At 45.3% G+C, this 26,991-nt stretch overlaps 1 long non-coding RNA gene across 1 annotated transcript in view; it reads right to left on the reverse strand.

The window, feature by feature from the left end:
- Positions 1-26,991, reverse strand: part of LOC137377928 (uncharacterized) — a 254,116-nt gene that overhangs the window by 24,675 nt on the left and 202,450 nt on the right. The gene's annotated exons all lie outside the window — the stretch shown is intronic.

Consider the following 26,991-nt stretch of genomic DNA (forward strand, 5'->3'; position numbering starts at 1 on the left):
AACATAACCCGTCTCCATAGATCAACTTAATTCTTCCATTGATCGTAAGGTTTGGCTTCACAAAATAGCGGTGGAAAATCAGATCACAACACCTTACAAATGGTTTCAGTCATCTTTCTTCAAAAACAACTCCAATTACAGTCTTCTCAAAAAAAAACTCCAATTCTAATCTCCTGTCTGAAAATAAATCTTAGTCTCCAATCTTCACCTTTAGGCAGCCATCCTCTACTAGCAATGTTCGAGAAACTTCCAAGCCTGTTTGTGAAGAATACATTGAGACTAGGATGCTTTGGTGGAGACTGTTTATTGCTTGCCACAAAGCTTACTACTCCACTCCTAATAAACTCCAGCCAGTGCTGGCTGTCTCCTCTTTATATATACATCTGAGTACAATTAACTAAACAACACCCAACATTTGTTCACCCTATTACCTTCAACTACTAGGTATTTAACATCCATCAACAGAACTTATTGGACATTAACAAGCTTTGCGTTGAGCTTTGAAAAATACTTAGCACCAGTAAACTTAGGATTCAGCTCCTCCAGAGTCGGGATCTTATACAGGCATCTCATGAGGGCTAAATTCAGTCATCGCAAGTCTAAGCAAATCCTGATATTGCCATCTTTCTTCAGCATGCAGGTAATGGAGCTCCACCAATCGGAATGCTGGTGCACTTGGCAGATGACTCCGTTGCGCTCCATCTCATCCAGCTCCACTTTAAGCTTCTCCTGAATGTGCAGATTGCACCTCCTTGGCACGTTGATAGTAGAAACTGCATCCTCCTTCATGTGCAATATGGCTTCACCCTTAAAATCATTGATTGCATCAAACTTGTCTGGTAAGGTAGTTTCAGATCTCTAATCGACTCAATGCACTCAGTGTTGCAACCTTCCGTACCTTTTGGTGCGGCGCTGACCTCATGGATTGTGATGAATTGTAAATCTTGGCATACTGGAAGTCCTGCGACAGCTGGTGCAGTTGTGTCTACAATATAAAACATTTGTGGTCACCCCTCTGAGCTGCATAGCTGCACTGTAAGGTTATCATTCCTATGCACTTGATTGGAGAACCATTGTAGGCAGTCAACCTAGCCATGGTGGGTTGCACCATAGATCCCCAATTCTTTAAGTACATGTCCTTCAGTATACGGATGGGCAGAATATTTGCACTTGCCCCAGTGTTGATTTTCACTCTGAGCTTATATTTGCCACTCTTCTGCAGACATATAATTCCAATCACAGCTAATGCCTCAGATTGTATGATAGCATTGACATGCTGATCCAAATTAACTATGTGAAATGCTTGCTTGCTATTCACACGAGTGCATTCTTCATCTATGTCCTCCTGGCAATCTGTCTCTCTGCTGACCTGATGCATCTGTTTGGGTTTTTGTAGTGTGTTGGCATACCTTTTGCTGCATTTACCATCCTGTCTTGCAGACATTGGCTCTGCATGTGATCTGCCACCATTCCTGTGTGCAATATCTGAGCTCGGACCTCTGCATTGCCTTGTCCATTGTCCTCGCATGGCACAAGCTTTGCACTGGTCCTGGTATGCTGGGCAACTGTAAATTAGGTGAGTCAAGCCACATTTTCCACAAGGCTTAGCAAACTTTTGAGCCTTGGCTACCATACCAATTGTCGTAGCTGCCCAACAACATCTGCAACAGTTGGCACCCAGCCATGATGGCTTCAAATTTCCTTCCATCATTGAATATTACATATTCAATGTGACCTTTCTTCTTTTCGAACAGATCTTTTTCAAAGGCCCCTATTGGGGTAGATGTAATGACTAGCCCAATAACCCATTCTGATAATTTGATATCTGCAAAGTCACAATATTGAGCTTTGTGACGGCATGTTGCAACAAATTGGTCAATGGACTCATCTTGCCTTTGCAGGTAGGTCATAAGCTCAAGCCTATGTGCTTGGAAATTTACCTTTACCTTCCGATGCTGCTCCAGGAATGTCCATGGTTTGCTACGGTCCTTCTGATTCATCAGCTGATAATCCTGATGCATTGATCCATTGCTGGCCCTTGTTGCCCAGTGCGATCTTGATCTTGATAGCTTGTTTCTCTGGTTCGCTCACATCTTGATCTGGGAAACATAGTTCCATTCGCTATCAACACAGTTTAAATTCAGACATTATGTCCAACGCCTTCCAATCAACAACTGGGTATCAGAAAGCCATTGTCTTAATGATCCTGCATTTTTATAAATATAGGACTTTTTACAAGTTTTCTTTTTCACGGGCACACTTCTTTTTTTCTTGTTTTCTTGGGTACATAGAATCACAACAGGTGGAAGGGGTCAGAGTGCCCATCGCCACCGTGTCACCAAGCGGTTTTCCCAGGGGTGGGATAGACTAACAATGGCCTTCCCGCCCAGAGGCCAATTAAGGTGCTCAAGTGGCCTATTAATAGCTACTTAAAGGTCTCTTCCTGCCACCACTGGGATCTAACCAGTGGTAGGGATGCCTCCGGCACATGGGGAGGGTGCCTTGTAAAACAAGATGTACTCCCTGCGGACTTTAGGGTGTTCCTCCTCCATGGGCAAGCTGTGGCCCACAGAGGACACCCACTGGCAAAATCTCTATCTCCAATGACTCCCCTTCCCCAGGACTTCATGTCCACCCCTCCCAAACCCTCTCGCTGAAGCCTTCTGCACTGGCCCTGGGGACCCCGCCTCACTTACCTGAGGTCCAGAGTTCCAGTGTCGGGCCTAGGTCCAAGGCCTCTGCAGTAATGGCAGTGGCCAACACTTCTGGTAGTACTGCTGATACTGCTGAGCTGCCAGCCCTCTGATTGGCCGGCAGCTCTTGGAGGCGGGATCACTGTCTTTAAAGGGATGGAGATCTCGGCGCTGGAAACTTCGCCTCCAGAACAACGGAGGATTGCGCTGGGGGCATGAAAAAGACGAGGCAGGGGTCTCCCCGCCTTTTTGGCTTGGCACCGGGAGCCCCGGCGTCTCCACAAGATCCCAGCCACCATGTGCCAACCCAACCACCTGCCTTGGCAGGTGTGTATCTGAGTTTGTGGAGTGTGCGCCTGTGTCCTGTGATGGGGCATCCTCAGAGTGAGTGACTTCCCCTGAGAAGACACCATCCTCCTGTGGCACCACCTCCTGAAGGACACTTGCAGGATTATGTTGGAAATGAAAGACACAAATTGTACAAGATGAAAGGGTTCTCAGTCATCATGAGCATGTGATCATATTTCAGTGGCTCCTGACATTAAGTCAACATGAATAAGTGTTGTACGCCATGTGGTTGTGTGATATTTAATTTTGTCACTAGGTGGCTTGGAGACCGCCATGTTCCATCTCTGTTGACTGGGCACACCAAGACCCAGCATATCTCTATTTTCTCCTCCTCTGCAGCCATCAAATGACTGGAGGCCTACTTCCAGTTTTCTGCCTCTTCCAGGTGTTCTGTGCTCTCTTCTCCTGCAGAGAGAAAGAAGAGACTTATGGGTGTGAGCTGTGGAATGTTTTGAGAGGATAGAAGGACAACATTTGTGGAGGGATAGATGTCTCATTGCTATAAGATGAGGGTGAGTGTCAGTGCTGGTTGGTCAGATGGGGATTTGAGATGGCGCTTTGAGAAAGAGGGATGGATGCATCTGCAAGTTGTACTGGTCTGAGGAGTAATATGCGGGAGAAGGCTGGGGAAGGCCAAGTGAGGGGTTTGTGCTTGTATGTTCCATGCCACTCAGCTTTCTTGACCTGATTAGGTCATTAATTCTCTTGTGGCACTGTATCTTGTGTGCTATACTGGTCAGCGTGCCAATAATATTAAGTGAGAATAATAGACTTTGGGTCAAAGGAACAAGTGTTTATTTACATGTCCTAAGGGTCAATTCGGATCTTTCACTCACTGATACCACAGAGACAACAAACAAATGATAACCTAAAGGTAGGTGATGTAAGCCGAGGGTAAACATTATGGGAAGAGGCATGAGATAACGACCTACAGCTAAAGCATAAAAATAGGACTAATATAACAAGATGTTAGAAACACCAGGGCTGACTACCCTATTATTGAGGACAGCAACTGTAACAAAAGCTGAGGGAGACCTCACATTACAATTTCTGAGTTCAGTAATAGTGTCTGTTATCTGTACGTATTATGTCGTTTAATAAATCTATAACATTGTAAGACTGCATCTTGAGCTTTCATTCCCGGCACAGATGACTCTAAGCTTGTCGCTTTCTTATTCTATAACAGAGAGCAATGAAAGCATTACATAAACATAAGTTCATTCTTCCTTTCTTTTTCTCCCCCGATATACTTGTCTTTATTTTTGAAGAAATATTTAAACATTGAGCAATTACTGAATATTGACGGTTTGCATGAAAGACAGTATAAAGTTTCTTTATCACTCTAATATCCTGGCTACAAAGTCTGTCAAACATAGTGAATAATCATTCAGTACTGAGTTAAATACAACTGTTTCTTAACCACTTCAATTTGTGTTCTTGCATGCATCGAACACAAAGTAAAGCAATGGCTGGGATACAATATTCAGGTTCTCATCATTTTCCATTCCATATTAGGTGACTGAGCCTTTCAATATTTTGCGTGTGATTGTTAATGTCATTTAGAAAATCTATTTCCATGTAACCTGAGCTTTGCTTTTCTCTAATCCCATGTCATGCATAAGATGAAAGTGCCTAATGCTGGTGCTGAATAAAAATAGAAAAATTGGCAATGCCCAAATAGATGGGTACGATAAATATTCATAAAAATAGTGACATGAATAACAAGTTTTATAGAAAAATAATTAAAATGTGACATTCAGAATATTTCCTGACTTGTGTGTCCTTTCTATAATAGACAGATTAGAATTGCATGGGAAGTTTTTCTTTTGTATTAACATTTTGGACCTGCATAAGTAAAGAAGTCATCTAATTTATATGGTGGCATATTTTTGACTAAGCTTACTTAAAATAGGCTGAACCAGAATAGAAAAGCAATTGGGATTTGAAAATACTGCTTTATATTTTAAAATTCAGCCCAAGGCCAACTAGTAACATTCTACCACATTACTTCACATTGTGTTCACTGATACGATAGTTCACAGATAATTTTCTTACTCTTGGTAGGTGCTCATTGAAAAGATTGTTTATTTATAATTTACTTACCCTTATACAATGATCTGGATGAAAATCAAGTTTCCGGCACAGAAATCATTAAAATGTATTGTTCCAATGAATGACATGAAGCTATTAATACAATGTCGTTAATACAATTTCTCTTTTGAGGATGTTGCAATAACCTTATATGTATCATTGCCTTTGTCCTTTTGCATTTTGCCATGAGATGTTACAGAGAAGGTGTTTTGTTTCAGTTGTTTTCACCAAGATGCTTTAATACAAGGTCAGCTAATTTCAATAAATCTTCTTCATACCCAGAGCAATGCACATGCTGTGCCAGGAATGCCCATGGAGAAGGTTATCTGTCGGCAGTAGATCTTGAAGGGTTACTGGTCATCCATGAAAGGAAAATGGCTGGATGTAATAAAATGGCAGAAGCAATAATCAGCTGCAGAACAGCACCATTCCAAGAGATTGCTTTGGAGGTGCTTCTGTTAATTATTTGCTGAACCAGGAATTCTTAAGCTTCCATTAAGTTATGGGAGAGCAGTGATTTGTCAATCAGTATCTCAATATAACATTCAATAAGCAGACAGGCTTTAGCACAATAACGAGTAAGTAGAAAGCATTGATTGACTGTGTTCATTGGTCTGCTGCAATATCTATGGATAAAGCAAAAATAATTGTTGTGACTACAAATTAAATGAGAAGTTATGTAAAAGAGCCAAGAAGAAGGGATCTGGATTATTCATTTACTCTGTGTAGTGTACCACTCCATTCTGCACTGAATCAAATGTATATCTGTGATACTGCTTTCTCTCAGAATTATAGCTTTTAAAATAATTTAATGATATTAATATCCAAATAGAATCATAGAATCATAGAGTTATACAGCACAGAAACAGGCCCTTCAGCCCATCGTGTCCGTGCCAGCCATCTAGCACCTAACTATTTCTAATCCCATTTCCCAGCACTTGGCCCGTAGCCTTGTATGCGATGGCGTTTCAAGTGCTCATCGAAATACTTCATAAATGTTGTGAGGGCTCCTCCCTCTACCACCCCTTCAGGCAGTGTGTTCCAGATTCCAACCACCCTTTGGGTAAAAACATTTTTCCTCAAATTCCCTCTAAACCTCCTGCCCCTTACCTTAAATCTGTGCCCCCTAGTTATTGGCACCTCCGCTAAGGGAAAAAGTTTCTTCCTATCTAACCTATCAATGCCCCTCATAATTTTGTATACCTCAATCATGTCCCCCCTCAGCCTTCTCTGCTCTAAGGAAAACAACCCTAGCCTTTCAGTCTCTCTTCATAGCTGAAGTGTTCCAGCCCAGGCAACATCCTGGGGAATCTCCTCTGCACCCTCTCCAGTGCAATCACATCCTTCCTATAGTGTGGTGCCCAGAACTGTACACAGTACTCCAGCTATAGCCTAACTAGCTTTTTATACAGCTCCATCATAACCTCTCTGCTCTTATATTCTATGCTTCAGCTAATAAAGGCAAGTATCCCATATACCTTCCTAACCACCTTATCTACCTGTGCTGCTGCCTTCAGTGATCTATGGACAAGTACACCAAGGCCCCTCTGACCCTCTGTACTTCCTAGGGTTCTACCATCCATTGTATATTCCCTTGTCTTGTTAGTCCTCCCAAAATGCATCACCTCACACTTCTCAGGATTAGATTCCATTTGCCACTGCTCTGCCCATCTTACCAGCCCAGCTATATCGTCCTGTAATCTAAGGCGTTCCTCCTCACTATTTACAACACCACCAATTTTTGTGTCATCTGCAAACGTACTGATCATACCTCCTATATTCACATCTAAATCATTAATGTAAACTACAAACAGCAAGAGTCCCAACACCGATCCCTGCGGTACACCACTGGTCACAGGCTTCCACTCGTTAAAACAACCCTCGACCATCACCCACTGCCTTCTTTCTTTTTCTTTTGGGCCTCCTTATCTCGAGAGACAATGGATATGCGCCTGGAGGTGGTCAGCGGTTTGTGAAGCAGCGCCTGGAGTGGCTATAAAGGCCAATTCTAGAGTGACAGGCTCTTCCACAGGTGCTGCAGAGAAATTTGTTTGTCGGGGCTGTTGCACAGTTGGCTCTCCCCTTGCGCCTCTGTCTTTTTTCCTGCCAACTACTAAGTCTCTTCGACTCGCCACATTTTAGCCCTGTCTTTATGGCTGCCCGCCAGCTCTGGCGAACGCTGGCAACTGACTCCCACGACTTGTGATCAATGTCACAGGATTTCATGTCGCGTTTGCAAACGTCTTTAAAGCGGAGACATGGACGGCCGGTGGGTCTGATACCAGTGGCGAGATCGCTGTACAATGTGTCTTTGGGGATCCTGCCATCTTCCATGTGGCTCACTTGGCCAAACCATCTCAAGCGCCGCTGACTCAGTAGTGTGTACAAGCTGGGGATGTTGGCCGCCTTGAGGACTTCTGTGTTGGAGATACGGTCCTGCCACCTGATGCCAAGTATTCTCCGGAGGCAGCAAAGATGGAATGAATTGAGACGTCGCTCTTGGCTGACATACGTTGTCCAGGCCTCGCTGCCATAGAGCAAGGTACTGAGGACACAGGCCTGATACACTCGGACCTTTGTGTTCCGTGTCAGTGCGCTATTTTCCCACACTCTCTTGGCCAGTCTGGACATAGCAGTGGAAGCCTTACCCATGCGCTTGTTGATTTCTGCATCTAGAGACAGGTTACTGGTGATAGTTGAGCCTAGGTAGGTGAACTCTGGAACCACTTCCAGAGCGTGGTGGCCAATATTGATGGATGGAGCATTTCTGACGTCCTGCCCCATGATGTTCGTTTTCTTGAGGCTGATGGTTAGGCCAATTTCATTGCAGGCAGCCGCAAACCTGTCGATGAGACTCTGCAGGCACTCTTCAGTATGAGATGTTAAAGCAGCATCGTCAGCAAAGAGGAATTCCCTGATGAGGACTTTCCGAACTTTGGACTTCGCTCTTAGACGGGCAAGGTTGAACAACCTGCCCCCTGATCTTGTGTGGAGGAAAATTCCTTCTTCAGAGGACTTGAACGCATGTGAAAGCAGCAGGGAGAAGAAAATCCCAAAAAGTGTGGGTGCGAGAACACAGCCCTATTTCACGCCACTCAGGATAGGAAAGGGCTCTGATGAGGAGCCACCATGTTGAATTGTACCTTTCATATTGTCATGGAATGAGGTGATGATACGTAGTAGCTTTAATGGACATCCGATCTCACCCACTGCCTTATTGCCAAATTATCCTATTTCAGCCTTTATATAGGAATCCCTTGAAATTCAAGAAACATTCCACTGCCAGTTATTCTCTTACTAAATCAGATACAGTTGGTTTGAAATGTCCAGAATTAATGCATAGCACTGAAGGGAATATGTGGAGATCTGTGAGAACAGCAATAATTTAACAATGTTAGATTGGTATGAATACCTTACCAGCCAGCTATCACTTAATCTATGTGAATGTCGGGTTACTTAGATTAAGTTTTTTTAATAGTTTGCTAGTAGTCTCTGGCACACGTTTTACCATGCTAGTGCATGGTGCCACTTATTGACATAGATTTTACAGTAGTAATGATGATGAAACTGTTAGTCTTCACAATCATTACTCCTCTGAAACTGACAGCAACTTCTGGAGTCTGCACATGCTCAGTGAAACACAAAAATCCAGAAGTTGTTGTCAGTGATTCTGCATTTCTCGGAAGGGTGCACTTTTGATGTCATCCCAGACTGTAATCAATTAGAAATCACTGAACTGATGAGAACTTCCACTCTTAGGCTTTTAGTCCAGTTGTAAAAACCCTTGAAAAAGTTCCGTCTTGCTGAATGGGGTGTAACTGAGTTTTCAACAACCTATGAAGTTCATAATCACTGCTAGACAGCCTCACTAGCCCTGAAAGAGTACTTTCATATTTATTGAATGCCAAATGTCTCCATTATGATCAGTATTTCCACATATTTTTAAAATAATATTTATCTTAAAGTTTGTTTATGATATTTTAAATTCTACCTTAATCCCAGGTGTATGTCCTTCTATATTCATTTCTCTATCAATAAAATTTAAAAATTCAAAGTGAAGGGATTCAGTGGTTTTTACTTCTTGGTTTGCTGTCCATGAGAATACTTCAATGTGTTTGGAGGCTGACCCTGTGTGATGACATCATTGTTGCTCAATGCCTGGAGATCACCTTGAATTGGCACAACATTCAAATTAATATCGGGAAAGGGGAAATCCACACCACAGAGATTGCTGATCTTTGTGGAAAGCTTTCTTCGAGGTCAGCGGTGAGCACAGTTGCTTCACAGCTGACTGCAAAATCCAGCCCATTGCTTAAAACAAATAACTTCACAGTTTAACAGTTATATTCAACAGAAAAATGTGTTTGGCATTCTAAAACCCCCATCTCAGGATGACAACATAATTAAGCAATAATAGGAGAGTGAAATGAAACATGTATAAGACTTCTCGTATGATTGGAGGAGTTGGAGATGTTGAATTCTTTTCCCTTAAGTCCGAGATAAGTTGAAGCTCATACAGACATAAATGAGAAGCTGCCCTTTCCTCTCAGCTCCATTAAACATTCATCCACTTTATGTACTGAACAATGTGGGCTGAATTTAGTGAGCCCACTGGGGCTCCTGGCAGCAGACCTGGAAATGGGTGCCATTCCCACTAGTCATGTGGGTAGCCACCCCACCACAGTCACGCAGTGTGCATTTTCCATAAAGGAGGTGCGGGGCCCGTCCAATCACACATGGGGGCGGGATGCAAGACACGGAATACGGCGTCAGATGACTCCGAAGCAGGTGCAGACACCATATTTAAAGGCTTGCTCACCCTGCTTGTATTGCTTCCTTGCACTCATTTGCTGCTAGCTCGTCAAAGCTAGATCCGTGTTGCAGTGACTCTGGACTCCTTACCTCTTTGAGGTGAACCCCTCGGGATAGCAGAGGCAAGAAGCAGGGTGACCTCATGGTTTAGTGATGCCTCCCTCGAGCTTCCCTTCCAGGATGCAAGGGAAAGGCAGGAGGTCCTCTTCCCCAGCGATGACAAGAAGGGGTCCTCCTGCCTGACCAAGCAAGCCTGGATGGAGATCACTAAGGAGGTCAACAGTTGTGAAGTCACCCCCGGAACAGGGTACTGTGCCACAAGAGTGTCAACGACCTCCTCTGTTCCACCAAGGTGACTGCTCCATAACTCTCTCCTTTTTAGTGATTGCAAGTGGCTACGCAGGAGGAAATGGGACATGGGGAGGGAGGCACTACAACGACGCTGGTAGAGGGGGTTAGGCATCACTTCATCCTGACAGATGCATGGCTGCATCTCGGCCACAGGCCACCTTCTTTCACAAATCACCCCCATTAACTCCCCTGAGAGCAGACGGGAGCATGAGCTATACATGATACCCAAGTAGAGGACGAGGGGCTGACACTAGCAGAACTGTCATCTAGATCTCTCTGCAAAGTATGATTATCTCCATCTTTACATTTGCAGGATAAGAGGGCCCATACCAGGAAGGAAACAGCCTGGACTGGTAGAGGCATGCTAGATCTTTGGTCTCTCCCCACAGCAGAAGAAAAGACATTCGAATTGGCGGGGACCCAGGGTGGCTGCTCTATATGAGATGGAGAGACAATAGTCTGCACAAGAGAGAGAGGATTGGCTTCCATCAACATACAGTTCACTTCTGGAGACCCACATCATGTATGGTTGGCATGAGAAGATCTGCACAGCCCAACCCACACATGTTTATGTTCTCTCATGCAGGTCGGCGTCTTCAGGAGATTCAACCAGAAGGGGGATAGCCGTCCCCCTCTGAGCAGGAACAGCACTCAGTGGAGGCACCATCCCATGGCTCTCCTGCACCTTCCACCAGGGCAGATACTTTCACCTCTGTGGATTTCCACTCGGCATTGAAATCAGGTCACAAGCTGGTGAGAGCATGCACACAGGCCTGAGCAGCTGACTGAGGCTTTGATAGCCGACGTCTCTCACAGTCAGAGGACTTTGGGTGGCCAGGCCTATGCTGAGTCCCAGGTTGAAGACGAACCTCTGGTATCGGCAGCACTGGCATGCTGGAGTTGCAGAGAGGGGTAAGGCAACATTTGGCAGAGATGCCAGAGGCCATGTGCAGCCATGAGCTGATGATGGAGGAGTCCATTCATGCCATGATGCTGTCATGTCTCAGGCATGTGAGCGTACGGTTTCCTCCATCACAAGGTTGGAAAGCTAGATCCTACAAATGCATTCAGACCTGCACACCATCACCTTGGCCATGAGCTCAACGCAGCAGTGGAAAAGCCTCCAGAGTGTTGTCGATGCAGAGATGACCCTGCCTTGACAACTGAGGTTTTGTTACTTCCCCCAGCAGACTCTGATGGCCCTCAGTGCCCACCCTTGCTGATAGCTGACCCTTTCATCCATCAGTATGGGCAACCAAACATCTCACCCAACAGTTTGTTCACCCAAAACAGCCACCCAAATCCAAGCCCACCGCCTCCCCCTCCCTGCAGAGCAACCAAACCCAAGTCCCCCCTTGCAGAGCACCTGAAACCCCAACCCTCTTTGCAGAGCACACAGCACTGTAGGCTGGCAACAGCCTCCTGAAGAAGTAGCAAAATCTCAGTTGCCAAGGCAGGATTGTCTCTGCATCGACAGTGCTCTGGAGGCCCACTGGTCACTCGGCATGGGTCTCATACACCCTGTCTTTTTGGACCCCCTCTTCCCCTATGCAGTGCTGGTCATGGCTGCCTACCCTTCATGGTACTGAAGCCTTGCCAGGTGCCACCAACTTTTAATGGTCAGGAATCCGAAGGCACATGAGTGCTGCCCTCCGTCCACCTAATCCCAAGCCCCCCATTGAATCGCAATGAATTAGGTGTCAATGTATTAAAAGTAAGTGCTCAGCAATTTAAAACACATTCCCATTGAAGTGGCAATTCCACCTTGGTTCTTGCTCACCACTGACTAAATCCAGAACCAATGTCATGATGCTGGATTTCAGGGCGGATGCTTCCGACACAATTCTCCGCTACCTCCCACCCCCATGCCACCATTCTTCCTTCAAATAGCCACACTATATTCAGCCCTATGTGACAATTCATTCATCTTAAGATGGGCGCTTTCAGGGTTGTCAGCCAATGGCAAGTCCCCTTTTTATAGAATGAAATGAAACCAAATGTACATAGAATGACAATGCAGTCTCCAACTGGAGGCATGCTTATTTGCTCAGAATATAACATCCGTTGTTTTCACAGAACAAGGAGAAGTTATTTGCCCCTTGCCCAACCCGAAGAGTCAATTCATCAAAGCATCAACTGTAAATATATTAGCATAAATTATGCTGTGGGAGAAGTAGATAGTATATGGATGACTGTCCATACTGTCTCCCCACCTTGTGCAGGTAACTGACTTTCTTTCATAATCGACCAATGCCTGGGGTGATACCCACTGCAAGTCATACACCCTCTCATGCTCTCTGTGCTGCTGGGCTACCACCTCATCCTCCTGCTGCACTGCAACACGCTTCATCTATACTTGTACCAAAAGATTCCACTGTACTATTCACATCTATCACTGTTGCTATTTCAAAATTTCCCCATTCCTCTACCTCACTACTTGCAGAGAGCAGATGAGTCCTTGGCTTAATGTCTCATCTGAAAGAGAATTTCATAAGAATTTCCTACAGTACAGCACTCTCTCAGTAATTACACTGGACTGCCAGCCTATGTTTTTATGCCCATGTCTCTGGAGTGGAATTTGAACCCACAAGATTCTGACTCAGAGGTGAGAGTACTACCAACTGAGCCACGGCTGACACCCTTGAGAAAAATAGTTCCCAGGGTGAGCTGTCTGCACCCAAGAGTTGGCTTTCTAGTCACCATACAAATACACTGCAACAAAAACTCAGAGGAGCATGCTACAATATCATATGTTCTTGTGGCATAACAGGATCTGATTATTACATAGTAACCAGTTAGAAGCAAACAATGGAGCAGGTATGAACTGAGGAGTAAGTAACTAGACTGAAATCGTCTAAAAACTCACTGCGCTGAGAATTTTGACAGAGCTGTAAAAGTGTGGAGAACTTTGCTCACTCTTTTGCACTGGATTTAAATTTAGGACCCAGATATATAAGGTCAATATTCTAACTTAGCATCAAGTATCCTGTGTCAATGGGAATCTTTACTTCAGTATCCTCTAAACACAGGTTAAACCCACAGTTCAACAAACTAGTCCGGTTGTTGTAGTCATTAGGCACTGACATAGTCTGTATACTGAGTGCTTTTCTACAGCTATCTCCACAGTTCATACTTAAGCAATTCCCATCAAGGCTAGTGAAATAATGTAATTCCACTGTTTTCCTATTTATTAGAATGTTTTCACTTCAGATCTGTTTGAACTTCTGATGCCACTGGCTGGTCAGCTCAGGTAAGTGCAGCTGTAAATCCTCTGACAGGCATTAGAGCTCTGAAAACCGAATGCAGCATTTCTCCAAAGTTCTTCGTTTTTGCTGGATTTTTAGTGTCACAGATTTTGTACATGTTAAGAAAATAAATGATAAATGAATTTCCATTGAGAAGTAATCTTCTACTAGAACTACAGTGTGAGACAAAGAAATTAGTATTCAACTGTTTATATTTCAGAAGTCATGAAATTTAAATCTTCCAAACAGCATTTTCCATTATGAGGAAAAGTACAGGAATCTTAATGCAGTATCCAAATTGCTCATCCAGTCTGTTTGAGCTGAATTCTAAACCTGGTTGCAGAGGAGAAAATCACAGAACCAATTTAACGGCCTAGAAACTCGATGGCACTACACTCATTGTTCAAGCACAAAGTGGGCACCTAAGCTTTCAAAATAGAGGGTGGAGTGCCCTCATTATATCTGGTAATGCACTGCGTGCCTTATAAGTGAAGGCAGAAAAGAGGCTCACAGGGTCCGTGCCTGAAACAGGCATGTATATGCAAATAGGAAGTTTCATATCTCTTTCAGATACCCTTTGTAAAATTGGGCTTCCATGAACGCATCCCGCATTGGGCCAAATGTATTCAGGAAAATCAGGTTGACCTACGGCCCAACCATCCATCCTTCAAGAAACTGCTGCAGGCCGCCACCAAAAATGTACGTTTGTCAAAAAATACATCCCTGAATATAGAGCCGGGAGATGCAGAAGTGCTCCTTCCACCTCCACTGCAGTCCATATCACATTCCTTCCCCCACACTCCTGAATGGCGCATCTTGCTTCAAAACTCTTCCCCACCCACCAGGACCTACCCGAGGACTGCTGCTGGCAATGCAATGGCTCGAAAATGAAATTGTCTTCGTTTGCAAAGCTGCTTGGGGATTTCCAACAGCATCTGCAGCTCTCTGCTCTCATATAAATGAGACCCAATATCAGATGTGACTTGGACCGACCAGTTCAAGTAAAGAGATCAATCCCAGTGCCCAATTCCTTACTAACCAATTTCTAGGCTAATGTATTTTTATAGAAGCAAAACAAACTCTAGCCCTGATTCCATGAGGGACATTTAAGAAGCTGATTGACGAATTTAAGGTGATCAAGGTAGCCCAGACAGTTCCGAAGAAGGGTCACTGACCCGAAACGTTAACTCTGCTTCTCTTTCCACAGATGCTGCCAGACCTGCTGAGTGAATCCAGCATTTCTTGTTTTTGTTTCAGATTTCCAGCATCCGCAGTATTTTGCTTTTATTTTAGTGTTTAATTCACTGCCACTTCTCTTCCAGGAATGCCTACCTTGAAGAAGTTCTGCTCTTCTCTCCGACGGGATTTTCGTTTGTCTCTTTTACCTTGTTCACCTTCATTGCTTTCTATTTCCCTCCTGGTGTTTGATAAGGTATCTACCGAAACTCGTTTTCACAGCCACATCTCCTTCCTCAGTGACTGTCTCCGGCTCCGACTGATTCCACGTGGATTCCAACTGCAGTTTCACCCATCATGCTTTGAAACCACCCAGGATCACAGGTATCTCCGAGAAATACAACGTTCCTCGGACTGCTACTCTCGCCGCATCCTGAGATCTACACTCAGTGCTATGCGCCGCCATATGCACACACTGGACCTCTCTCTCCAGCAGCACCGTCTCACCTTATCTCAAATCTGTTCTACTCCGCAGTTTCATCTCATCTTACGTCTCATCCGACGCATTAACAAAAAACTTTTTTTCTTCCTTTCAGGTGTTAAGGAACGCAAGCTCCAGCAGCTGATAGGGACTAATGCCCCTCCAGATCCTCCTTCCGCTTCACTTCCCTCTGACCCCACCCCTTCTGATCTGACCCCTTGCCGTGTATTCACTATACCCTCTGACCTCCCCCTCTCTGATGCTGAGCGTTCTGTACTCAGCAAAGGACTCAGTTTTATCCCCTTACGCCCCCACCTCAATGAATTACGCGCTCGGCATGACGTTGAGCTCTTCTTCCGTCGCCTCCGCCTCCGGGCTCACTTCTTTGACCAGGAGTCCTCCCCCCGACCAGCAGACCCATTCACCCGCCTCCAGCATTCTCCCTCTACCAGGACCCCTCACCCTGGCCTCTTACCCGCTCTTGATCTCTTCATTGAAAACTGTCGGCGAGACATTGGTCGTCTCAATTTCTCTGCCCCCCTCACTCACTCTAACCTGTCCCCCTCTGAACTTGAGGCACTCCGTTCTCTCAGGTCTAACCCCGACATGGTCATCAAACCTGCAGACAAGGGTGGTGCTGTTGTTGTATGGCGTACCGACCTCTACCTTGCAGAAGCTCAACGCCAACTCACAGACACCTCTTCCTACCTCCCTCTGGACTATGACCCCACCACCGAACATCAAGCCACCGTCCAAAGGACTGTCACTGACCTCATCTCCTCTGGAGATCTTCCCTCTACAGCTTCCAACCTCATAGTCCCGCAACCCCGGACAGCCCGCTTCTATCTCCTTCCCAAAATCCACAAACGGGACTGTCCCGGCAGACCCATTGTGTCAGCCTGCTCCTGCCCAACTGAACTTATTTCTTCCTATCTAGACTCTATCTTTTCTCCGCTGGTCCAGTCTCTTCCCACCTACATCCGTGACTCTTCTGACGCCCTACGTCATTTTGACAATTTCCAGTTTCCTGGTCCCAACCGCCTCCTCTTCACTATGGACGTCCAATCGCTCTACACCTCCATCCCCCACCAGGATGGTTTGAGGGCTCTCCGCTTCTTCCTGGAACAGAGGCCCAACCAGTCCCCATCCACCACCACCCTCCTCCGCCTGGCTGAACTTGTTCTCACATTGAACAACTTCTCCTTCAACTCCACGCACTTCCTTCAAGTAAAAGGTGTCGCTATGGGTACCCGCATGGGTCCTAGTTATGCCTGTCTTTTTGTGGGATATGTCGAGCATTCTTTGTTCCAGTCCTACTCAGGCCCCCTCCCCCAACTCTTTTTCCGGTACATTGATGACTGTATCGGTGCCGTTTCCTGCTCCCGCCCCGAACTCGAAAACTTTATCAACTTTGCTTCCAATTTCCACCCTTCTCTCACCTTTACATGGTCCATCTCTGACACTTCCCTTCCCTTCCTCGACTTCTCTGTCTCCATCTCTGGGGATAGGTTGTCTACCAATATCCATTATAAGCCCACTGACTCCCACAGCTACCTCGACTACACTTCTTCACACCCTACCTCCTGTAAGGACTCCATTCCATTCTCCCAGTTTCTCCGTCTCCGACGCATCTGCTCTGATGATGCTACCTTCCATGACGGTGCTTCTGATATGACCTCCTTTTTCCTCAACCGAGGATTTCCCCCCACTGTGGTTGACAGGGCCCTCAACCGTGTCCGACCCATTCCCCGCACCTCTACCCTCACCCCTTCCCCTCCCTCCCAGAACCGTGACAGGGTTCCCCTTGTCCTCACTTTTCATCCCACCAGCCTCCATATCCAAAGGATCATCCTCCGCCATTTTCGCCACCTCCAGCGTGATGCCACTACCAGTCGCATCTTCCCCTCCCTTCCCCTGTCAGCATTCCGAAGGGATCGTTCCCTCCGCGACACCCTGGTCCACTCCTCCATTACCCCCACCACCTCGTCCCCGTCCCAGGGCACCTTCCCTTGCAATCGCAGGAGGTGTAATACCTGCCCATTTACCTCCTCTCTCCTCACTATCCCAGGCCCCAAACACTCCTTTCAGGTGAAGCAGCGATTTACTTGTACTTCTTTCAATGTAGTATACTGTATTCGCTGCTCACAGTGTGGTCTCCTCTACATTGGGGAGACCAAGCGCAGACTGGGTGACCGCTTTGCGGAACATCTCCGCTCAGTCCGCAAGCAGGACCCTGAGCTTCCGGTTGCTTGTCATTTCAACACTCCCCCCTGCTCTCATGCTCACATCTCTGTCCTGGGATTGCTGCAGTGTTCCAGTGAACATCAACGCAAGCTCGAGGAACAGCATCTCATCTACCAATTAGGCACACTACAGCCTGCCGGACTGAACATTGAGTTCAATAATTTCAGAGCATGACAGCCCCCCACTTTACTTTCATTTTTAGTCATTTTTAGTTATTTTTTCTTCCTTTTTTTTGCATTCCTTTTTACATTTTTTGCATTTATTTCATTTCATCTTAGTTTGTTCAGTTTGCTTACCCACTGTTTTTTTCAGGTTGTTTTTCTTCAGGTTTGCACTTGCTGATGTTCTATATTCAGTATATTCACACCTAATCTGTACTAATGCTTTGTCTTTCAAAACACCATTAACATATTGTTTGCCTTTGCTCCGTGACCTTTTGGTCAGCTATGTGGCCTGGTCCAATCTGCACCTTCTCCTTTGTTATCTCTTGCCCAACCCCCACCTCACTTGTTTATAATCTGTGACTTTTCTAATATTTGTCAGTTCCGAAGAAGGGTCACTGACCCGAAACGTTAACTCTGCTTCTCTTTCCACAGATGCTGCCAGACCTGCTGAGTGAATCCAGCATTTCTCGTATTAGTTTCTATATGTTTAAGCCAAAGTTACAGGGCATGCAATTGCTTTGCACGGCTCAACTTGCTGCAGGGGGCTTGTGCCACTTTGCATGGGTGCCCTCTGCTGCTGGTCACTTCTTGCGTGGCACATGCGCGTTCTGGGAGGGTAAGGGCACACACAGATTCATCCTCTGCGTGCATCAGAAGAAGTTGAATTGGCACTATCCTGATGTCACACAACCCAACCGGCTGATGTGGCGACAGGATCTAGAATTTCGACAATGGGGAAAGAGTGTAATCAACAAGAGTGGGCTACTTGTGTTGTGGAGTCATGAATATCAATTTTCTGCATTATTTTGATAACTGATAAAATTAAGTGCGATTTTTGGTTGGGGCTGGGTGAACTGGGTGCCAAAGACTTGCGGGTTGATAGGTAAATTGGCTGTTGTAAAAAAAATTGCCCCTAGTGTTGGTAGGTGGTAGGAGAATTGAGGGAAGGTGGGGATGTGAGAGGGAAAAATGGGATTAACATAGGATTAGCATAAATGGTGGTTGATGGTCGGCACGGACTCGGTGGGCCGAAGGGCCTGTTTCGGTGCTGTATCTCTCTATGACTCTAATGCACACGTCGGCAGTCTCTTTGTTCACTAAAGAAAACACAAGTGTTGAATTGTAAGTTGGGCCCTGCACCAATGTTATTTTAAGTGACAGGTACACTTATTGCAGGTAAGGTAATTTCTTATAAAATTTTCTATTGCAAAGTGTCTGAAAGTACTATGGAGTGTTTTTGGAGGGGTTTTGGTGAGTTCCTGAATTTTCCAGATGTGTGTTGCTAATCCTCATGGGGGGGGGGGGGTGCGGGGTTGGGGGCTGGGGGGAACAGAGGAGTAGGTAACCTGTCCAGACAAAGGCTGGAACAGGTAGGGAGGCAGCAGTGGCAATGTCTCCGGGTCTGCAGCCCAACAGAGAAATGAAACAGAGACAGCAGAGACAGCAAGCTCCATGCCATGCCCTCTGCCAAGTTGGAGCTGGACTACTCCATGCTCCTTGACAGTCACAAGACACTTTGTGGCAGGCCAGCCAATGCACCCGGCATCTCAGTGTGCATGCTCTTCAACGCTCTCCTGTATGCCGCCCCATCGAGGATCTCATCTGAGTTCCCTGCAGTAGTACTCATTTGCCATCTCATGCTCTAGTGAACTGGTAAACAAACCATCTTTTACCCCTGGCCTGGCCGCAGCCAACTTGTGCCCAGTTGACTCACAATGTGCTGATCTCAACTCTGTACTGGCCTCCATGATACTTTTTTTTATTCTTTCATGGGATGTGGGTATCACTAGTAATGCCAGCATTTGTTGCCCATCCCTAATTGCGCTTGACAACTGAATGGCTTGCTAGGCCATTTCAGTTAAGAGTCAACAACATTGCTGTCTGGAGTTGCATACAGGCCAGACTAGGTAAGGACGTCAGATTTCCTTCCCTAAATGACATTAGTGAACCAGATGGGTTTTTACGACAATCAATGATGGTTTCATGGCACCGTTACTGAAGCTGGCTTAACATGCAGTGCGAATAGCTGATCTGAAGGCTGCACATGTTGGATCACGTGATGGGGCCTTTTCATCAGTACTACGCTGTTGCTCTCTTTCCTCCTCCTGCGGCTCCTGTGGCTGGGCAGGTGGCAGTTTTTTGGTGTCTGAAAGCAGGAACTCAGAAGGGGAAGGCTATTGCAGGGGAAGGGGGCTGGGGTGGGAAGTAAGAGGTCCATGGCCACATCATCAGCAGCTTGCTCATCCTGCCAATAGCAGGATTGTGCTGAGAATTGAGAAGGGGCATGACACAGGAACATGACATCATCCGAAATGTTCTGAGTGATGTTGGATGCCACGGGTTCCCTCATAGCTGGCCCCATTATGCAGACAACCATCTCCTCCATAGGGCTTAGGAAATGCAGGCGGCCTTGTCCCCCACTAGCTCTGTTCTGCTCTATTCCATTGTGTGCTACTTTGTCCTGCAAGAGAAAGGGCAAAATGTTAGTGATTGTGCAGCACTGTGATATGCCTGCTATAGCTGAAGGTATGTGGAGGAGTGAGATGTGGGTGTGAGGCTGACAGCATTGGTAGGTGTGCGAAGGTGAGATGGAGTAGCAGGATGTTAGGCATGAGTCCTGAGTGCCAGGGAGTGCTGCTGGGTAAGTAATGGCGCTGTGAGGCACTGAGCAGTGTGACAGCGTGGTGGGTAGGAGATGTCATGTGGAGATACATTAACTAAACTTGACCACCTGTGTGAGGTCATTAGACTTCTTGTGGCACTATTGCCAGATCTTTGGTCCCTCTCCCTCTGAAAGTGGTCCTTGAAGACCTCCTGGCCCCAGCGGTACCATGATATCTCTGCTCCTGCCCACCTGCATCATTAATGCCTCCATTTTTTCAGTCATTCTGGAACCCTACTTTGTAATGATTTACATTGCAGCAATATTTTTGTGCAGCTTCCCTTTAAGGTACAGCCTGCCTTTAAGAAGGGCAGGCTGGCTGTATCACATGATTGGAAAAGAACACTAACACGCAGGCAGGTTGCGAATCGCAAACCCCCACACCCAAAAACCAGGGCAACTCAATTTTTAGCTCTTGGTGTTGTAGCGTAGATGAATAGACCAGTAGATGTTATATAAAATTGTCATAAATTTGTCCATTAAGTAGATACTGTTCCAGGTAAATAGCCTGAATGTTTCTTGAACCTTTATATGTTAGTAACAGAAAGCAATATTTTTCCAGCAAATGCAGAATAGTTAATGGGCAACTATGTTTTATCCCTACAGAACATGAACAGCAGTGAGGTGTTCTCAAAGTCCTTTAATTGTCATTTCAACTCTGTCGTGAGTCCTTTTCATTCTTGGTCAAATGGTTGCAAAATGCTCCATCTCAAATAAAAGGAAATTAAGAGTGAATCTTTTTCCATTGCAGCTAAGTGAATTGATAGAGAAATCCAGTGGAGACCAGCCATCCTCACGCCTCAAGGAATCCAGCAGAGACAAGAAAGCAACAGAAGAGATGTTATTGCACAATGTTCTCATGATCTACCTTGATAAACTGTATGACAACTAACTGACCATCAGTGTGGCTTTTGTGACTCACCCTGACAATGCAAACTGGCCTTTATGCACAGTGGAGTACTGCACAAATATCAGTATGTGACAATAGATTTGTACTGTTTGAACTCAGCATTATCGAATCAGAGTGTTTATAGCACAAAAAGAGGTCATTTGCCCATTGTTTCCATGTCAGCTTTCTGCAAGAGCAACTCAGCTAGTCCCACTCCACCATCTTTCCCCATAGACCTGCAAAGGTTTTCAGATAATTATCCAATTCCATTTTGATAGCCACAATTGAATCTGCCTCCACCACACTCTCGTAGTGCGTTCAAGATCCTAACCGCTCAATGCGGTAAAATAATTTCCTCATGTCGCCCTGCTTCTTTTGCCATTTACCTTAAATCAGTGTCTCCTCATTCTCGAGCCATCCACCAGGTTCTCCCGATCTACTCTGTCAAGACCCATCATGATTTTGAACACCTTTATCAAATCTCCTCTCAACTTTTGAGGAAAACAGCCCCAGCCTCTCCAATCTATCCATAGAACTGGAACCTCATCACTGGAACCATTCTCAAATATCTTCTGCAGTGTCTCAAATACCTTCACATCCTTCCTAAAGTGTGGTGCCCAGAATTAGACCCAATACTCCAACTGAGACTGAACCAGTCTTATAAAAGGTTCACCATAACTTCCTTGCTTTTGTACTCTAATATATTAATAGAGTCATTATGGCATAAAGGGGGCTATTCGGCCCATCGAGTCCATGACGTCTCCCTGTAGAGCAATCCAATCACTCCCATTCCCTCACTTGTTCCCCGTAGTTGTGCAAGTTTTTTGCCCTCAAGTGCCCATCCAATTTCCTTTTGAAATCATTCATCGTCTCCGCTTCCACCACCCTTGTAGACAGCGAGTTCCAGCTGATTGTCACCCGCTGCATAAAAAAGTTTCCTCAAAACCCCCACTGCAATTCTTGCCCCAAACCTTAAATTTGTGACCCCTAGTTCTTGTATCATCAGCTAATGGGAACAGCTTTTCTTTGTCTTTATCTAAACCTATCATCTTTTAACACCTCTATTAAATCTCTGCTCAATTTCCTTTGCTCCAAGGAGACCAACCCCAACCTCTCCAACCTAACCCTGTGGCTAAAATCCCTCATCCCTGGAACCATTCTGGTAAATTTCCTCCTTACCTTCTCAAGGACCCTTACATCCTTCCTAAAATGCGATGACCAGCAATGCTCTAGTTGCGGCCTAACCAGAACTTTATAAAGGTTCAGAATAATTTCCCTGCTTTTCTACTCAATACCTCTATTTATGAAGCAGAAGATCCTATAAGATTTGTTCACTACTCTCCCAATATGTCCTGTCACATTCAAAGATCTATGCGCATGTATCCCTCTTTCCCTGTACACTCTTTACAACTGTGCCAGTCTATATTGCCTCTCCCTATCCCTTCTGCCAAAGTGCTTCACCTCACACTTCTCCAAATTAAATTTCATCTGCCACTTGTCTGCTCATTCTGCGAGCCTATCTATGTCCTATTGCAGTCAATTGGTATCCCCTCACTGTCTGCCACACCTCCAATATCACTCTTACCCAAGAGTTCCCCCATAGACATTTTGTCCACTTGGCCCACCTTATTCCCCAGCACCAGATGGACCTGACCCCCCTCAAGGACATCCTCCATTTCCAACACTACAATCTCTTCCCTAATCAGTAATGCCACCCCACATCCAACCTTTTTCCCTTTCCTATCTTTTCTGAATGCTTTGTATCCTTGAATATTAAGTTCCCAATCCTCACCATTTTTAATCCAAACTTCCATTATTGCCCCTACATCATATTCCCATATGGCTATTTGTGCTTGTAGCTCACCAACCTTATTTACCACACTTTGTGTGTTTGCATACATGCATTCTAAATACATCTTTGTACTCCTTGTAGTCCTTCTTAGTCTGCTTCTATCTAATATTGTACTACATCTTTCTCCAGTACTTTACAACCTTATTCTTCTTTTCTACTTTGATATGCTGGTACCCAACTCTCTGCTAATTTAGTTCAAACCCACCCCAACCACACTAGTGAACCTCCCCACAAGGCCATTGGTCCTGTTGAGGTGGAACCCATCCCTTTTGAATAGGTACCTCCTTCCCCAGAACTGATCCCAGTGTCCCAAGAATCTGAAGCCCTCCCTTCTGCACCATGCATTGATCCTCTCTATCTTCCTATTTCTACTCTTATATAGCATATACCATTGGGAATAATCCAGAGATTGCTACCTTTGAGGTTCTACTTTTTAAACTTACACCACAGCTCCTGAATGTTTGACTGTAGGACCTCAATACCTGCTCTGTCATTGGTATCAACATGTACCACAGCTTCTGGCTCATTTCCCACTGCAGAATATTTCTGCATCCTCTCTGATGTCCTTTACCCTGGCACTAGGGAGGCAAAACACTATGTGGGACTCACGATGACGGTTACAGAAATGCCTGTCTGTCCCCCTAACTATAGACTCTCGTATAATGACTGTATTTCTACTCTTTGCTGTTCCCTCCTATGCAGTCCCTTGTTCATTGGCACTATGGTCTGGACTGCACTCGTTCAAGGTGCAGTCACTCCCAGCAGTCTCTAAAGCTGTGCACCAGTTTGAGAGAGGCACACACCTCAAAGACTCCTGCACCTCCTGCCTCTTCCAACTGGCCACCCATTTACTATCCTGACCTCACTGCCTGAAGGGTGACTATCTCCTGGAACATACGATCCAAGAAACACTCATCCTCCTTGATGCTCCACAGTGACTCCAGCTGCCCCTCAGGCTCAGAAATTCTTGCACACACAATCCCCCAAGACACATGAAGTGATTGGAATTTCCCATATGGCACAGGAATTACAAGCAACGGGTCTCAGCTACCCATCCGTGATCCAAGAAAAAAAATGTCTCCTCTCTTTTAGAATCTGGTTAATACCTTGTATAAACTATTCATTTTAATCAATACCTCTAGGTCAGCTCTGTGCTCATACTCATAATACAAATTCCCTTACTGTCATACTTAACCCAACTGAAATTTTATTAATTAGTTTACCTAGTTCAGGAATAAATTTAATACAGTACTTTATAGTTTCCTGGTCCTCATTTAAACCACTGCCCTTGTTTTTTAAAAAAAAACAAGTATTTAACCAATCATCTACCTGCTGTCCTCAGACATCAGAGTTCCAAAGAAGGGTCACTGACGTGAAACGTTAACTCTGCTTCTCTTTCCACAGATGCTGCCAGACTTGCTGAGTGGTTCCAGCATTTCTTGTTTTTATCTCAGACATCATTTCTTGCTTTTTGCCTCTATTGATAAAGCCCAGGATCCTGTCTGCCTTATTAACGCTTTCTCAACCTCCTCTGCCACCTTCAATGATTTGTGTACATTCACCCCCAGGTCTCTCTGCTCCTGCACCCCCTTTAGAATTGTATCCTTCATTTTATATTGCCTCTCCTTGTTCTTCCTGCCAAAATGCATCACTTCACACTTCTCTGCATTAAATTTCATCCATCATGTGTCCATCCATTCCACCACCCAGTGTATGTCCTCTTGAAGTATATCACTATGTTCTCAGTTCACAATACTTCCAAGTTTTGTGTCATCCACAAATTTGAAATTGTGCCCTGTGCACCCAAGTCAAGCTCATCAATATAGATCAAGAAAAGCAGTGGTCTTAATACAGACCCCTGGGGGAACCCCACTGTATACCTTACTCCAGTCCAAAAAACAACCATTCACTACTACTTTCAGTTTCCAATTACTCAACCAACTTCATATCCATACTGCCACTGTCCCATTTATTCCATGGGCTTTAACTTTGCTGACAAGGCTGTTAATTGGCACTTTATCAAATGCCCTTTGGACGTCCATGTACATCACATCAACCACATTACCTTCATCAACCACCTCTGTTACCTTGTCAAAAAAATCAAGCAAGTTAGTTAAACACAAATTGCCTTTAACAAGTCCATGCTGGCTTTCCTTAATTAATCACATTTATCCAAGTAATTGTGAGTTTTGTCCTGGATTATCATTTCTAAAAGCTTTCCCAAAACTGAGGTCAAACTGATTGGCCTGTTGCTGGGCTTATCCTTATATCCTTTTTGACCAAGGAGTAACATTTGGGGCTGAATTTTATGAGTGCTGTAAGGATGGGCAGGATGGTGTGGGGCCCCATAAAATTGCAATGGAAGATGGGGGTGCCCATTGCCTTCCCGACACCATAATATTTAGTCAAGGGCAGGGAAGGTTGAGGGCAGCCATCCTGACCAGAGGCCAATTGAGGCCTTTAAGAGGCCAATTAATGGCCACTTAAGGGTCTCATATCACTGCCACTGGCATTTTACCCGCAGCGCAGGCCCTCTGCCAGTAACACCATGCAGCCTCCCTGTGAGTTAGTGGTGGTGGGGGGAGCCTCCTTCTTTGGCAACCTGTGGCCCACGGAGGGTGCCCAGTGGCAAAGGTCACCACTGTGCCAACACCACACCTCCCCGCCTCAACAACCCACCCACCCTACCCCTCGCCAGGGCCAGTCAGGCAGGCCCTGGCGAGCCTGCCCCACTTACCTCCTCTCCCTGGTCCTGGGCCTCCTACAGTACCAGCAGTGGCCACCGATCTGGTGGCGTTGCTGGGACTGCTCAGCTGCTAGCCCTCTGATTAGGCAACAGCCCTTAGAGGCAGGATCCCCATCCTTAAAGGAATGGGGACCCCAGCAACAGGAAGGTAATTGCACGTGCGCCGTAATATGCATCCAGAAGTCTCCCAAATGGCCGAGGTGGGTTTCCCCTTGCCTTTCTGGCCCAGAGTGGGGTCCCCCACTAGATGCATAAAATTCAGTTCTTGCAGTTCTCCAGTCCTTTGGCACCATCCCTGTATCTGAGGAGGACTGGAAGATTATGGCCAGTGCATCTGCAATTTCCACCCATTACTTCCTCCAGTATTCTCAGATGAATCTGGTCTGATCCTGGTGACTTTAAATACAGCCAGCCTTTCTAATACCTCCTCTTTATCAATTTCTGACCCATCCAGTGTCTCAACTACCTTCTCTTTTACTATGATTTTGGCAGAATCTTCTTCCTTGGTAGCTCAGCCATGCCTTCTGTCTCCATATGCAAATCCCCTTTTAGGTCCTTAATTGGCCCCACTCCTTTTACTACCCTTTTACTTTTAAAAGCCTTTAGAAGACTTCTGATTTCCTTTTATATTAGCTGTCAGTCTCTTCTTAAACTTTCTCTTTGCTTCTGTTATTTCTTTTCTCACTTCCCCTCTGAATTTTCATATATTCAACCTGGTTCTCACTTGTGTTATCAACTGACATCTGATATAAGCACCCATTTTCTGCATCATCTTACTCTCCGTCTCTTTCATCATCCAGGGAGCTCTGGCTTTGTTTCTTTTATCTTTCCCCCTCATGGGAATGTACCTCAACTATACCCAAACAATCTCCTCTTTAAAGGGAGCCCATTGTTCCATTCAGTTTTGCTTGTAGTTACTTGTAGCTAAGTGGTCCAAAATGAATTTGATTGAAAACTCTTGGTACAGACTAAGGGATAACTGCAGGCAAAATCCTAAACGGTCCCATCCGTCTCTCTCTTACCACTTCTACAAACTCTTTACAGAAAATATGTACAGTAAAGTGTAAGCATCATAATGGTATAATGTGGCATTTGAAGAGTAAGCAGATCTCTCTTGTCATTGCCTGTAAGTTACAAGATCAGAAGTGGTTTAGTGTATTATACTCAATATGCAGTTCTGTTGCAAACCTGAAGCTGTGCCCTTTAAGGCTATAGCACGATATGTTCTATCTTACAG

Source organism: Heterodontus francisci, chromosome 15, assembly GCF_036365525.1.
Source record: "Heterodontus francisci isolate sHetFra1 chromosome 15, sHetFra1.hap1, whole genome shotgun sequence".
Classification (NCBI taxonomy): Eukaryota; Metazoa; Chordata; class Chondrichthyes; order Heterodontiformes; family Heterodontidae; genus Heterodontus; species Heterodontus francisci.